The sequence below is a fragment of the Denticeps clupeoides genome, chromosome 11 (assembly GCF_900700375.1).
Source record: "Denticeps clupeoides chromosome 11, fDenClu1.1, whole genome shotgun sequence".
Lineage (NCBI taxonomy): Eukaryota > Metazoa > Chordata > Actinopteri > Clupeiformes > Denticipitidae > Denticeps > Denticeps clupeoides.
In genome coordinates, this window is record NC_041717.1 from 13,883,110 (window position 1) to 13,895,117 (window position 12,008).

A 12,008-nucleotide genomic window follows, 5' to 3' on the forward strand; every position below is an offset into this window, starting at 1 on the left:
GAGAGGCTTAGTGATGATACAGGAATTCTGAGGGCTGTTTAGAAACCCTCTGTGAGCTTGAACCCCTTAACACACCAACAACTAGCTCTTCCTTATTATTCACTAATTACATGTTCATTTAATGCTTTAACTACATTTGATGAATCTATGCCTCTGACGATTCATGGAATTTTGTCAGAATTGGCACAATATATCACCGATCCAAGCACACAACTTAAACATGACTTCTGCTACTATTCATGCTTATTCATTCACGCAAGTTCATTTTCCCCCCCTGAAAAACTGAAAAACTAAAAAAAAAAAAATCTAATTCAGTTAAACACCATAATATCGCATGGGTTCTGCTGTTACGTGACTTATGCTGTATTTACAATAAGTAATCTAAAAGTAATCTACATTTACAGGCGCATTCCAGTTGATCAGACACAGCACTGTACGCATGCGCACACAGATCAGACGGGTAACAATTAACTAGGAAAAAATAAAAAGAGAAATACCTTATTGGCTCCTGCATAAAAACATTAGAAAAGTTGCCACGAATACATCGAATAGACCTAAATGCGAAGTGGGGACTTAAGACTAAAGGTGTCACTTGGACTGCAGGCGAACAAAAAGTGAGCCATTTCATTTCGGTTTAACGTTCGATCGCTTTCAAAAAAACGTCCAAATATGTATCGAACTTTGTTACGAAATATGTATTCCCTGCCACGCGAGGATGAACGATTTTGCGGCGTCAACTTTCCCGCGTTACTTGCGTAATCCCCGCCAAATCCAATTTAAAGCAAGGCGCACAGCCTCAGGCTTCGGAATTTACGATCACGATCGTTTCTTTCCTTCTTTCTTCCTTTCTTTTTTTTAGTAAGGTGTCTGTGCACAGGGCGAAGGCGTTTCATCACCACGGACAGCGCCCACACGCTGACAACTTTCCACGCGGCGCCGAGATGGAGCTCCGATGGAACCACCTTTTCTGCTCTGATGTTTGCATGCGTCCATATACACATGGTAACCATGCGCTCTCGCATACGTAATCAATTTATTCAGGTCTAAATGTTTTTTTTTTTCGTCGCAAAGTACGAATGAAAACGACTAATTATTGTGTTGGTGGTTATTATTATTATTATTATTATTATTATTATTATAAGAAATCATCTCCAGCAGACGCGCCTACCCGCGCAACGAAACATATGTTCACACAGACGGGCAGCGAATGCGCAACAGGAGAAGGAGAAAATCTTCGCGTCTCGTCGCACCTCCGGCGCACCTCAGCTCCCCACGCGTGGAAAACGGTCCCGCGCGTCCGAACGGTTGCCGTGCGTAAAAAAAAAAAAAAAAAAGCTTTCCAAAATCGCAGAAGGCGCGCCCAGAGAAAAAGAGAAAGACGCGTTTTAAGTTCGTCGGAAGTGCACTCCTGCGCGGAAGTTGCTCTGGAGACACCATATTAAAAAAAAAAAAAAAAAAAGAAAGAAAGAAAGAAAGTTTAAGAGGAGCGAGAGGCAGCATCTGACCTGCGACGAAGCGAAGTTATTCCCTCTCTCCTCCCTCTCCGCTGCGTGTGCGCAGACTGGCGCCGGCGCGGCATTTATTCCCGTCACCGGCGGATTCCTGACGCACGGCCCCGCGACCGCCGCCACCGCCACCGCCGCCTAACGCTGCCATCGATTAATAATCATTAGCTGCCCATCCCCCTCCCCCACCCCCCCACCAAACTCTTTATTCGGGATGCAGAAGTCGGCCGTATCACCGGAGGTGTCGCGTAGGCGTACCTCGTTACGTAATTCCCATAATTCCCATAAAACGCCGCTGCGCAATATTAAGCGACTCGGCCCACTCTTTATAATGTGCGCAAAGTGCGGCTCAGACGCTAATTCCCACTGTCAGTCACAGCATAAACACCAAAAGTTGAGGCTAATTAATTGGATTAAAGGGGGGGGGGGGGGGGGTCTACTTCAACAAATTATGTGCGTTCAATTAAGCGTGTATTGTAACATTGCATTATGGGATGCAGTGGGTGCGTGTCTGAGACCCTGTTTTCACAGCACTGCTGCCCTAATCTCGCATCAAGATTTGTCTCCAGGATTTACGGAAAAGCAGACTGCGTCTCCCCAGCCGGCCCTTTTTTTTTTGTTGTTGTTCGAGTGTCACTATAAGTGTCACTTTTTTTTCTCACATTGAAAATATCGACTTGTTGCTGAATCTGGCAACACCGAAACCTGTCCTCTCTGTTTTTTTCAGTGGTGACATTCCCACCAGGCGTACAGAGAGCCTGTTGGCACCTTCATTCAAGACTTCTGAACAGCAGCCTTCGCTCCCAACGTTCCAAAAGATAAAATAAAAATCCTCCCCTGTGTTGCATGCACTTTATCTTCCGTCCCGTTATGACTTCATTAAGACAGCGATAGATAATAATCGTCGCTATGGAACTTGTGCGGGCTTCATGAACGCGAGATTAATGACTAAATTAAAATGCCTTTTATCCATTTACTTTTAAAATGAAATCAGCAGAATATTGGAATGTCCCGTGTTGTCTGCAGCCTGTAATTTAGGGTTGATGGGAAGACCTTCGTGCAGAGGCATCATCACATCTCGACTTCAAATGGCGGCTTGCTGTCGGCCTTTGCCCTTGGGCCCGCGACGAAGTAGCCGTACGAGAGAATTCCGCAGATGTGAGGAGAACAGGGTCAACAGAGACAAAGGCAGCAGAAGTCGTGCGCTGGAGATTTCGGCGGTGACGCGGAGAGGCTGCTGGCCTGGCCGTGTCATTATGTCAAACACTTCCTGCTTGAGTGGTACCATCTGCCCTCTAATAAAGACATGCACTGCAGATCACTGCAGAAAAACCCTCTTAGCCCAGTGCTGAGCTCAGGCCTTCGACTAAAATTACATCTGCTACTTTTTATACTTTCACCCCTTTTGGTTACCAGGAAATAAGTGATTGTGTGTGTGTGTGTGTGTGTGTACATCTGCAATGGTGACAGAGAGAGAGAGAGAGAGAGCTAGGGAGACAGTGTGTATGTGTGTGTGTGTGTGTGTGTACATACATGTGCCAGCATGTACAGCCCTGTGTGTTTGTGTAAGCAGACACGTCTGTACTCCTATTCCAAGCAAGCGAGGGTGTAAATATGGCCGCGAAACAGAAACACGTATCCTGAAAATAAGTACGGATGCAGGTAGCCGCTTTATTTTCTGTCAGCAGTAACAAGTGACGGAAGCCTGGGACCGGTTTACTTGTTGAGTACTGACATGGGGATTAGCAGTAATCACTAATCTTTACTGCACATTGTAGCTGTTAGTACAGATCTACAACAGCGCACATTTGTGTATGTGTATTTTTCATACGGACACGGTGTTATGCTTGTTTCCCCAATTATGTACTGTACTTTGTACCAAAGGATGCTATGGTGATTGGCCCTTGTGTTTTAAATCTGCCTTAAATCTTAAATCCGGCCGCACTATGACACAATGTCGTCTCAACACGCGCTCATCTGGCTTTCTCACTGGACACGAAGATTAGATTTCGGCTGACCCTTTTGGGGCAAAACATGCTAACGGAAATTATAGATTCACTTTGAAACGAAAAGCAAATTGAAGATATGTACTGTATGTATATGTGTGTGTGTGTGTGTGTGTGGTGTTTTGGGGGCAGCCATTCAAGGAGAGACTTGGTTATTCCATGTTTAAACAAGAAAGCCTTTGCTGGAACCTTGGTATTGGTGAACCTCTGGGATTCATGGATTTTCCAGGTTTTCAGCCATAGGGATTTTATTATTAGTACTGTATAGAAATTGCATTAATTAATCACCACATCACTACGGCTATTTCAGCAGGACACAACCATCATTTTAATGAAATGGTAAATGCACAAAATGAATGCCAATTAAATGTAAATGTAACACTTGCATTGTTTTCTTTGTACTAACTTGCAAATATTGCCAGTAAGGAACAATGTACCCACACTGTTATTAGAAAACATCTTCATCTTCCAAACCTTCCCTCATTCAATTCAAGCAAAATAACATGAATATCATGCAATACAATGCTTTAAAAAACAACATTAAACTGAACACATAATTGAAACTTGATTGTGTATAATGCAGAGCTGTGAGCTTTGAAAAAGCAATCTTTCATCTTTTGATTTTACCAAACCAACCCTCTGTTGTTAGCTGCAACTTTATTTCATCACTCAGGACATGAGCTTTCATGTGTATCCCTAAATGGCTGAAGTCAAAAGAATTGCCTTTACATCAAAGTGCCAATAAAAACTCCATAGTCCTGACACCACGAGCATATCCAGATCATCTGCGTCCAGAAATTCCACCAATCACGACACTTTCAGCCACTGAACGCCATTTACAAATAACATCTGACAACTAACCTTAAAAACCCTTTCACACCAGCAACCATGTTGCCAGATTCTGACCATTTATGTGTAAACTAAAATTTACGACATTTGGCCAACGCCCTTAACCAGAGTGACTTACAATCAGGGACAGGGTCAGTGCCCTGGAGACACTCAGGGTTAAATGTCCTGCTCAGGAACGCAATGGGAGTAAGTGGGGCTTTATACGTGTGACTTTGTGGTTTCTGGTTTATAGGCGAGTGTGTTAACACCCCCAAATCAAGTTCTGTTTCAGACACTGCAGATGGTACACTCTCTGTTCACTTCCGTTTTAAATACTGAAATAATAAAAAAAATAACAATCACCCAGGTATTTTTTACTTTGTGTTCTACGTGTTGATCCACTAGTGATTGGTGGCGGTGTTTTAATGTGCTCGATGGGGGGTGGATGCTGCTATTGCCCAGGAGAGCAAGAACACATTTGTAGAAACGTGGACCTCTTTTCCAAAAGTTTCCATGAATATTGTAATTCTGCTCGTTTTAGTAACTTTAACACATGACATGCCAAGTCAAAAAATTAGCGATGCTCAAAGAGAATAAGTCCTTGCATTAGTTATAGATAGGCTGTGATTTTGTGCTGATGGGGGTAATCAAACAGGATACACATGCTGTGTGTGTGTGTGTATGTGTGTGTGTGTGTGAAATCATGTTTCTCTCATTAGGGCAATGATGGCACAAACATTCACAAAACTGCACAAAACTGGATCCAATTCATTCCTACCTCCAGGGCCCTGATGGCCACAGGAGAAAAGCGAGTGGCACTAATCTCATCTGTCTGTCATCGAGTGAAGATGGGATCCTCAAGGCGAATGGGAGGCATTTGCTCTTAGCTATCAAACTGAATGCAAATTACCAAGAGAGGACGCCGCGGTTAACGGGCCTGTCAAGCTGAAAGTCTCTTTGTAAAGTTACAAAATGATTTCCACGCTGATGGGATCATAACGGAGTAATTATAATAATAATAGTGGAGCTGGTAAATCAGCTGCCAGTCATTCGGTGCGGTTGACAAAGTGGCAGCTAATGACAGAGAGTCCTTTGGAAATGTGGCCTCCACACAGGGTCACTTTTCCAGGAAAAGCAAGGGACCCTTGAGCCAATTCCATTCAGGATTCTTTAAACCTGTTGAGCCTATATTGAGGCCCAAGGGAAAAATACACAGGGTGCCTCTCTAACCACTGTTATTGATTGTTTAAATATACAGGCCAAATTCAATGTGTTTTCTTTATTTTCATGACCATTTACTCACTGAAGGCATCAAAACTATGAATGAACACATGTGGAGTTATGTACTTAACAAAAAGTGGTGAAATAACTGAAACATGTTTTATATTCTAGTTTCTTTGCTCTGATTACTGCTTTGCACACTCTTGGCATTCTCTCGATGAGCTTCAAGAGGTCGTCACCTGAAATGGTTTTCCAACAGTCTTGAAGGAGTTCCCAGAGGTGTTTAGCACTTGTTGGCCCCTTTGCCTTCACTCTGTTGTCCAGCTCACCCCAAACCATCTCGATTGGGTTCAGGTCCGGTGACTGTGGAGACCAGGTCTCCACTTTTTGTTAAGTACATAACTCCACATGTGTTCATTCATAGTTTTGATGCCTTCAGTGAGAATCTACCAATGTAAATGGTCATGAAAATAAAGAAAACACATTGAATGAGAAGGTGTGTCCAAACTTTTGGCCTGTACTGTATATGATAAAAAAATATAATAAAAAATAATAACAAGACATTCTCAAGAGAGCATTTTCAAAACATATTTAAACCTTCAAATTCTAAAACTATATCTGAAAATAAGACCAAAGGATGAACAATTAATAATTAAACTAGCCAAAGTAATTTCAAACAAATCCTTACAATATAAAAATGCCCCCTTTGGCCTCTAAAATTATTATTTCTGCCTTCATAATGATCTGATCTGTTTGGAACTGCAGGATCTTGTGATGGTGCATCCATTTGATGTCACAAATCAATCTAATCAGTAATGCTGCTCCTTCACCTCTAAAATCAAATGCCCTTTAATCTGGCCCTGCTCAATCTCAGAGACGGAACCGAAGCAGATCTGTACCTCGTCACGCTGAAGAAGAAAACATACGCCGAAGATAAAATGCATGGCCGGGTGGAGGCTAATGCCGGTGGTAAGTTATCCATCCCATTTGATAAAATGAATTGATGTGATGTGCAGGAACCGTGTATCTATCTTCGACGTCAAAATGTAGGCGCAGCAGAAAGGCGCGGCACGGAGAATGGAGGCGAAGTCAGGATAGAAAATAATCAGACCACCAGCACCTCAGACAAAACCATACATATAGGATTTCACACAGGGGAAAAAATAGAGGAAAACAAGAACATTGCTTAAGAAAAGATAGGTGACTTCTGTAAAAAATGAATTAAAATAGGAATGATGAGGCACAAGCGAATTAGGCCTGAGGTTCCTGACATGACACTACGACCCCACAAAGTCCCAGGTTCAAATCCCTCCTTTTATTACCAGAGTTTCTTATTAGCCGATAGCCCTACATGCGCACGGTGGCACAGCTGTGAACAACGTGGCCTCACACCTCCACGGTTGTGAGTTTGAATCCCATCTCAGACCTTGTGTGTGTGAGTTTGCACGATTTCCCCGTGTGGGCACAGGTTTTTTCCAGGGTCTCCGGTTTTGTCCCACCGAAGGTATGTACGCCAGGTGAATTTGCAACTCTGAACTGACTGTTGGTGTGTGTGTGTGTGTGTGTGTGTGTGTGTGAACCCTGTGGTGGGCCGACACCCCACCCTGAGTGAGTCTACACCCCACATCCAGTGTCTTGGGATGGACTCTGGCAGCCGTGACCCTCAGTAACAGGACTAAGCGGTGAGTGAGTGAGTGAGTGAGTGAGTGATTGCGCACCTTTTTTACAACCGATTTTATACCCATGTCTGTGAGAGGCTAAATCTCTGGGAAAACAACTGCATAAATGCACTACGTGTAACCAATTTTCTTTACTGCAAGCAAAAATATGATCATGCATCCAAAAAAATGATTTAAATATTTACCTTCCAATGCACAATGTCAGTCATGAATATTACACTGCTTGTTTTATGTGGCATGTCTCTTCAGGGATGCTGTCAGGCTCTGCAGAGCTTGTCCACGTTGCAAAGTTTGAAAAGTTTCGTTTTTCTATGTGTGTCTTTCGCATTGTTGTTCTCTTTTATTGTTTTCTTTTGTTTTCCTTTGGCATTGTTTTTGTGTTTTAAGCTGTTTCATGGTTCTTTGAAAACCCTCAGAGCTGTAAAATCATTCTCAGCAGTGAAACACATCTTTGTCTCTGCCTCCTACGCTGCTCAAAGCCTCCTACCGTGGCAACTGGCTCCCTCCATGCAAACACTTACATACCTTTTACCCTCAATTAAAGTTGTCTGCAGCATGTCACATGATAGTTAAACATAATATGGTATGCATTATGAAACTTTCATAAATAATTGAAAGGATTCTGTTCTGCTGTAAAATAGTCCTGTGGCTTGTCTTTCCCATGGGGCGCGTTTGAATTTTTATTATTTTTTTCCTCTTTTTATAATGGCAGAATAAGTGTGTCATGGTATTTTAGACTGGTTGTGTTGGACTGTTGTGCTGCAGAACAGAAGACGGGTCTTAAAAAGGTGAGGCGAAGGATGCTTCTAGGTGGACAGCATATATGTATATTATTCAATCAGGAAAATAGTCCAAAATGAGAAACAATTGCAGCCAGAAAATCCCAAAGAAATGGGAACCTGGCAAATGAGCCAGGTCAAAGCATGAAAAACACACACAAAGGCTCACAAACATGAGGACTAACAAGAGGAAACAAGGGGCAGACAAGGACCAATACACACAGCTCAGTTTGACCTTTAACTTCAGAACCAGTGGTCCCAACTGACCATTAACACAGCATCTTAAGTAATTAAATTGAATTCTGCCACAGATAAAATCTAAACATGTACAAGCATTATTTACACTCTATATACACTGATGCCATAGCACTGCAAATATTTATACTGGTGTAATGGTAGCAAAGGGTAAATCCATGACAACATCACTCACATTTCAGACTTCCTACAGGCTTCAGAAATGCATCCTGTTGCACTGGCGAGAAACGCCGGGGTGGAAACGCATGGCATTCATTTCCTTCATTTCTGTTATTCAAATCCGCCCCTGACCTCCCACAATCCCCTGAGTTTCTGATCCCACTATAAAATGTATTTATTCCACTTTCACTTAAAAAAAAAAGTGCTGGGAGCTGCTGGTGAGTTTCCCAAAAATGTCATGTTCGTCATTCACTCTGCTTCATTTTGCATGAGTTGCATGGCTACAATTCTGGGCACTGATACATTTCTGGAAGTGGAAACTGGGTATGAAGAGGAGCCAGTGTGGTTACTGGGTATGAAGAGGAGCCATTGGCTTCTCCATCAAGCCAGTTCTGGAGATGGTGTAGTGGTTAATGCATATAATGTGAACCGGGCTGCTATCTGCTGCTGTCCTCTGCAAAGTGCTGCTTCACTCTCATTTCAGGAGACCGGGTCCTTCTCTGGATCTGCAGAAAATCAATGTGAATTTTGTATTATTGTACTATTTCCGCTATCAGCTTACAATCAGTAGTTACAGGGACAGTTTTCCTGGAGTTAACTGTCTTGCTCAGGGATACAATGGTAGTAGGTGGGGTTTGAACCTGGGTCTTTGGTTCATAGGCGAGTGTGTTACCCACTAGACTACTACCACCTGTCTATGTCCCATACAAACAAAGAGGATGCAAATGACTAAAGGCAGGCAGAGAGGCCAAACTTTACATTTATGTTACACCACACTTAATACCATCATGGAAGTCTTAATGGGGCTGTGGTGGCCTAGTGGTTAAGGACGTGGCATAAGGTTGCCGGTTCGAATCCCAATTCGCCAAGGTGCCACTGAGGTGCAACTGAGCAAAGCACCATCCCCACACACTGCTCCCCGGGCTCCTGTCATGACTGTCCACTGTTCACCAAGGGTGATGGGTTAAATGCAGAGGACACATTTCACTGTGTGCACCGTGTGCTGTGCTGCTGTGTATCACAATCACTTCACTTTATTTATAATTATCCTGAAAATTGGTAAACTAAAGTATGAACAATTTATTTATGTGAATCTGGAGGATGCTTTAGACCATACGCTATCGATCAAGTCTGTATATAGCACAAGTGAAGTGATTGTCACATGTGATACACAGCAGCACAGCACACGGTGCACACAGTGAAATTTGTCCTCTGCATTTAACCAATCACCCTGAGTGAGCAGTGGGCAGCCATGACAGGCGCCCGGGTAGCAGTGTGTGGGGACGGTGCTTTGCTCAGTGGCACCTCAGTGGCACCTTGGCGGATCGGGATTTGAACCGGCAACCTTCTGATTACGGGGCCACTTCCTTAACCGCTAGGCCACCCACTGGCCCCAACACCTAGCATGGTACATTTAAACCCTTTATTGGGCAACGCCAGTGCTAGAACTTGCCCTGACCAATGAGGAACTTCTGCATTTGGTACAAAAATGAGTTATATTCGCCTCCTTTTATTTCTCTAAAAGATATCAGAAACAAACGTGAATAACTGAGAACATTGGGTGCAACACTCTGTGACAACTTTTACTCTCGAAAAAGACTGTAAATTATGTTAAATCTGTAAATAACCACGTAGCTTGTCATGAAATACCAGTCCAACAGTTCCCCACCAGATGTTTGGACAGATGTGGAAAGGGCACATGTAATTCATCAACCATATGCTCACTGCTGGCACATACAGACTTCGTAAGGACCGAGAAGACCAAATGCCAGTCAGCTGACAATTATGTCCAAGTCACCATCGATTCCTGATTTATGTTGACAGACCTTCGGGGATTTCAAGAAATGTTTACGTCAAAAGTTCACCTGAATCAGTGATACAGATACTTTCTTCAAAAGCAGATGCTTCAGGGTATGGCATCTTCTTATCATTAGGTCTCCCATGAACTTCACACTGTTCCTGGTAATGCATGTGCCAAAATGCAAAATAGATCAGGAACCTTGCCACCAAACGACTAATCAGCGTGGAATTTAAAACATCAAAAGGTTCTGATGTTATTATTTTTCATCTTAAAAATTATAAGTCTAGTCTCAACATGGCAGGAGTGAAATGATGCTCAGCAAAACACATAAAAAGACAAACAGTCTCTGATGGACTGTTGTGTGTGATGCCCATGGTTCTGGACTCTTTTGTTGTGTGACTCTTGCGGCCATTTGTTGCACCATCGTGTTTTTTTTTTTCCTGGCAACCACCTTTGACCTCCTCACATGGTTCTGAGGGCTTTGCACTTGTTTCCGGACGTCACAGGTCACGGACGTCCATTCCAGTGCCTGCGCTACAAGGACAGCACCATCTAAAATCTGGAGCTACATTTATATTCTGCATTGTTTTCATTGACAATGTCAATATGTGTCTGCATGAGTGTGCCTGTCATTCGACAAAAGGAAATCAAAGTGATATTTCACAACTGATTGCAAAATGTGCAAAAAAAAAAAAAACCCTGCAGAATCCTTTTATTCATGCGCTAATAAATGCACCTTGTGTATTTTGTTATGCAGCACTAATCTGGCTTAAAGGTTGTATTGAACATGGCCCCGGAATCTCAGGAGTACTCATTTTCTCCGCAGTAAGGAGCAACAATTACTGTAGCTGAGAAAAATAATCAATGCAGCAGGAAGACAAAAGTGCAGCCAGCATTGATTTAGCTCCCATAATAAACAATGAATAATGATTAAATGCTTAAATCCTGCAAATATCACAGTTTTTAATGAATGGTTATTAAAGTAATTGACAACTAATTATAAAGGTTCTATCATTTTACAGTTAGTTCCGGTCTGGCTTTTTTTATTGGTTAAGTGGAATCCTGGAAGTGACAATCTCTCACAATATCAGGGCGCATGACTTAAAATCATTCAGCATTATGTACCAGGTCATGTGACAAGTTGCTGCCTGAATGATGTTGCTTCCCAGTACAGCTTTTTCGTAAAAGCTATTAGTTTTTCTGAAGATTTTATCATAGCAACAGCCAGTAATACACATTGGCTGTTCTACTGTGAAATAGTTGCAGTTTATTCGAATATTGGCAATGATGTCCTGATATACTAAACTTGGCTACCGGTGCTGATAGCGCTCACTCATTCAGCGTTATTGCTGAAAAATAGATTTCATTATGGAATTGCTGCTGCTCTGAAGGTAAGTTAAAAGAAAGCTTTCATTTGAGAGCAATATCCTGAGAGCAAGTAATATTTTGCTCAGTTTGAGCATTCATCAAAACTTGTTCCTTATTTTAACATATCATAGAAAGACTAAATAATTCTAATTTAATCGCTGAGCCTTGTCGAAAGCACTCTTATAAGAATAATGCGACAGACTTCTCCTTTCCTATAAAGGTCAGCCGTGTCATGTGCTGTGAGGATCATTATGTCTTGCATAAATCAGATCTCAGTAGCATCCAGGTCCAAACCAGGAGTATTGATGAATGCCTCCAGAGCTCAAAACTGCAGCTCTAGATAATGAACCTGTAAATGGAATGTGAAGATAAAAGACTCACATTCAGCCATGCTATTTTATCTCATC

At 42.4% G+C, this 12,008-nt stretch overlaps 1 protein-coding gene across 2 annotated transcripts in view; it reads right to left on the reverse strand.

The window, feature by feature from the left end:
* Window positions 1–1,678, reverse strand: part of nos1 (nitric oxide synthase 1 (neuronal)) — a 29,460-nt gene extending 27,782 nt beyond the window's left edge. Inside the window, exon 1 of one of the 2 annotated variants that reach the window (XM_028995677.1) lies at window positions 1,506–1,678. The gene's annotated coding sequence lies outside the window, so the exon portion shown is untranslated. Of the gene's footprint in view, window positions 1–497; window positions 981–1,505 lie in introns of those variants that run through there. The other variant, XM_028995678.1, reaches the window with a different exon arrangement.
* Window positions 1,679–12,008: the final 10,330 nt, after the last annotated feature.